Here is a 4,321-nt window from a genome sequence, read left to right as displayed (position 1 = left end):
AAATGTTCAGACAGTGAATGAATAAAAGAAGAGGTCAGTGAAAAAAATAAAAGAAAATAAGTTAGAATAGAGAGGCTTTATAAAGGTTGAAGCAATGAGGGGAACTATAAAAGAGAATTTAATTTTGTCTAGGTGGGGGCTAGAGGGGAAGGGGCTACTAACTGAATCCTGTGTGTTGTGGAGTGAGGAAGTTAGGGGTTGGGACCAGGAGACAATGTCTATGAACTCTATTTTGTCTCGTTCCAGAAGCCAAACTGGAACAGAAGCCAAGTGTTTAATAGTTTAAGTACTTTGGTGTGACAAAGACCCTAAGCAGGAGGAATGACCTCAAGAACCCCAAACAATCTCTACATTCTGGTCAAGGGTATTTAAGCTCATCACAATCAGAACAACAAAACCATTCTTGGTCACTCTTTAGTTAACAAATAACTCCAATCAGTAGGTAGTCAGAGTGGGGAAACGTGCACACCAGTAACTCATTTCACAACTGTGCCCATGACCTCGGCCCCTCTGGCCCCTCTGCTAAGATGTGCTAATTCCCATCAATACGGTGCTCCCAAACCCAGCACCCAGGCACCCCTGGAGAACGCCTGCTGGGTTTGACAGTTGTGCCTTTAAGCATTCTTGCCCTTCTGGTTCCTTGCTCTGCTGGCTCACTTATAACAAGTATTATGTAATCATTTGACCCTGAGCCAAGGACACAGGCCTGCAGAGGCTCCAGCTGATGTGGGAGCAAAGCTTTTAGCTTTGTGAGGCTGAGGGTGCTGGGCTAAGCAGTATCCTAGGACTTACAGATGTTACTCTTGGGCAGTTAGTTATTCTGTTACATTCTTTTCCTAAGGGGTGGACAAATCTTTGCAGATAAAGCAGTTACTTGTACAGCCCAGTTCCACATGGGCTTGTTTATAACATACCACCAAAATGTGTTTCCCATGGAATCCTGAGACTCATGGGGGGCTTACGTGGTGATGGATGTGTTCCTCTTGTCTAGAGTTCTGAGCCACTCTGTGATTTGTATGAATTTGCTTTGCTCTCCGGTAATAAAATCAAATCTACAACTGGTCAGATTTTCTTCTCTTACAGGAGTAACACTTATATTTATTATTCTGTGCCTGGTGCCAGGCAATGAGTATACTGGCTCTAGCAGGTCTGCAGGAAGACAGACAGTGCAGTGTAAAGGACACTGAAATACAGCAAGGATACCTGCATTCTGGCATTTCCTCTACTATCTCCAGGTTCCTGATGCTGAGATAATGCTCAAACAACTTCGCTTTGGAGAAACTTTCCCTGACCTTGCTGCATCCTCCCCTGTCTCCTGTGGTGTCATCCTTCTCTCTGCTCCTGTATTTCCCTGAGTTTTACTTGATGAAGCTTTGCTTCAGATAATAAAGCAAACAAAACAACAAAGGTCTGACCTTGAAACACTTTTAAAGCACAAACACACTGGAAGGTGGAATGAGGATATAAACATTCCCCGCTGCCCCCCCCCCATCCCTCCTCCTCCAGCCAACAGGAGTACTTCTCATCAGCTCCATGTTAAAATACCATGTCTTCCATCAATACCACGCTATTTGGATAACTCTCTTTTTGTTGTTTAAGCCCACTTGTTTCTGCATTCCCCTATTCCTTGCCTTCCTTGGTTTGTGAAGGTCAGTCATGACTAAGGTGCCATCCTAATACCGGGGGAAAGATGTTGAATATGATTCTGGCTATTGTCCATCCTCATTCTTTACTGGCCTCCATGGAGACGTCCCCTGTTCTGCTGGTCCCTGGCTACCCTAGACAGGTGTCTGCCGAGGTGCACCTGGCCCTGCCTGTTCTCTGGAGCTGGAGTCCACAACACCCTTCTGCAGCCCTCGCATGATGTTACTAGACTCAGAGCAGTAGATCAGAAATGCACGGGACACCTGTGACCATGGCAATGACTTTGGATACTCTTTCCTTCTAATATAAACATGTTCTTTCTATTAAAAAGAAGATGGCTCCTTATATGTTTTGCCTCTTCAACACCCATCAGCAACTCTTACCAAAAGATTCTGCTTATCTGCACAGCAACAAACTCAATTTCCTTATACCTGTGAGTCATGAATCTGCTTATGAACAAATATGTTTTGTTCATTTAAAATTTGACCCTTTATATCCACTAAGCCCTATATTTGGAAGGAACAAGATTGGTAACTGTTCTTTAATAAAATGTTTAAATACTTAAACATGTTAATATTTTATTAGTAAACATTAGAGTATATTCTATTCTGGGTGCAGATAATTATATCTATTGTTGTCGCTTTTAAATAGACTAACTAGGACTTCAAAAGAAAACCTCAAGATACTTTAAGTCCTGTTTTTCAACTTGTTTTACAAAGAAAAATAGATTTCATTCGCATAATCTAGTAGTCATATTTAATTATACATATCTACATTTCAAAGAACATATTTGCCTTGAGCCAGGGAAAACAGAATCCCAACACAGTTCATATTGAATGTGTGCATCCTAGAACACCACATAGAAGCTGACATATGCATTGGAATTATTCATACCACTTGTATACTTTAGGGGATGAACATCTTGAAGATAAACTCAGAATTTTATGAATAGTAAGTCAAATCTTGATTTTCCTTTTGCAATAACTGAAAGCAGAGGGGTAAATAATCCAAAACAGCAAATAATCTAAAAATAACAACTTTATTTATGAAATATGTTACACATTTAACCCATTCCAGATGCAGCTAATGATGTTTTACCCAAATTCATAGTGAAACTGATTTAGATACTTATTAGTGTGGGGCAAGCTATGGAATCAGGTAAGAATGTCTGGAATAAGATACAAAGACAAAGTAGATTCAAAATTCAAACATAATTCCATTGCTTTTTAACTTCCCGGCAAGCCTATTATTTTAAAGAATCACACTTTTCACATCATTCTCAGAGGACAGGTCTGCCTATTTGTCTCAGTTGTAAGAACTCAAATGTTAAAAGTCACAAAATGCAGTCAAACGCTTGTGTTTATTTTGTAAGTCCATATTCACCATTGGGCTTTCCCAAGTGACTCAGTGGTAAAGAACCCACCTACCAATTCAGGAGACACAGGTTCAGTCCCTGGGTCAGGAAGATATCCTGGAAGAATGCATGGTGACCTACTCACACTTCTTGCCTGGAGAATCCCATGGACAGACAGAGAAGCCTGGCAGGCTACGGTCCACAGGGTCACAAAGAGTTGGACATGACGGAAGCGACACAGCATGCAGGCATGAATGCATGGATCCACAATTAGCCCACCAGTATATCTCTACCAAATTTGACAATTTGGACTTGACCAAAATGACCTACAGTTTCCCAACTTTGTGTTACATGACTTTCTTTGCCAGACACACTTTCTCCGCTCTTGTCACAGAATTCAACTCAGGAGGGTGTGACAGAAATGGTTTCTGAGGTTTGAAGTCTGACAGAAATTACCAAAAAAAAAAAAAAAACCCACACACACACAGCAATAACAATCAATAATAATTGAGCATGCCTTTCTCACTCCTTGGACATCTTGGAGGCTGCTCTTGGTTCGGGGTGTCCCTCACCTAAGGCAGGATGATGGTGGCCACAAAGAAAATAAAAAAGTCACTGGAGTCAGTCAACTCTAGGCTCCAACTGCTTATGAAAAGTGGAAAGTATGTGCTAGGGTACAAGCAGACTCTGAAAATGAGCAGCCAAGGCGAAGCAAACTGGTTGTACTCGCCAACAACTGCCCAGTCTTGAGGAACTCTGATAGAGAGTATTATGCCATGTTGGCCAAAACTGGTGTCCATCACTACAGTAGCAATAATGTTGGTCTGGGCACAGCATGCGGAAGATACACAGAGTATGCACACTGGCCGTCACTGATCCAGGTGATTCTGACTATCATTAGAAGCGTGCCAGAACACGCTGGTGAAAAGTAAATCGTATATAATTTTCCTTAATAAAACTGACTAGAGATTGTTTTTTAAAAAAATAAAAAATTGAGCCCTTCCTCTATGACAATAATCACAGCAAGAGTCCGACATGTGTCCTCCCATAACACTTTGAATTGTGTTAAGGTTTGGAAACTGTCAGAAATATTTAAGGCCCTGCAGAGCAAAGACAAACTGAGCTTGTCTCAAAACACCAGAAAGTACACGACACTCTTATACTCTGGGAAATCAAAGACTCAGAGCAAGGCAGAGTCAAAGAGAAATAATGATGTTAAGAAAAAGAGCTAAAGTAAATAAATAAGGTGCAATTTATGAGCTATCACTGTCTTCCACATTTGCCTTGTTTTGTGATATCATGCCAGTACTAAAGCGTGTTTTA

At 41.1% G+C, this 4,321-nt stretch overlaps 1 pseudogene; it reads left to right on the top strand.

Annotated features, from left to right (window-relative positions):
* The first annotated feature begins 3,583 nt into the window (after positions 1–3,583).
* On the top strand, positions 3,584–3,930 carry LOC105603456 (large ribosomal subunit protein eL30-like; annotated as a pseudogene).
* The last annotated feature ends 391 nt before the right edge of the window (positions 3,931–4,321 follow it).

Source organism: Ovis aries, chromosome 19, assembly GCF_016772045.2.
Source record: "Ovis aries strain OAR_USU_Benz2616 breed Rambouillet chromosome 19, ARS-UI_Ramb_v3.0, whole genome shotgun sequence".
NCBI classification, from domain to species: Eukaryota; Metazoa; Chordata; class Mammalia; order Artiodactyla; family Bovidae; genus Ovis; species Ovis aries.
Note: the sequence above shows the minus strand (reverse complement) of the source record. Positions and strands in the feature narration are given on the sequence as shown.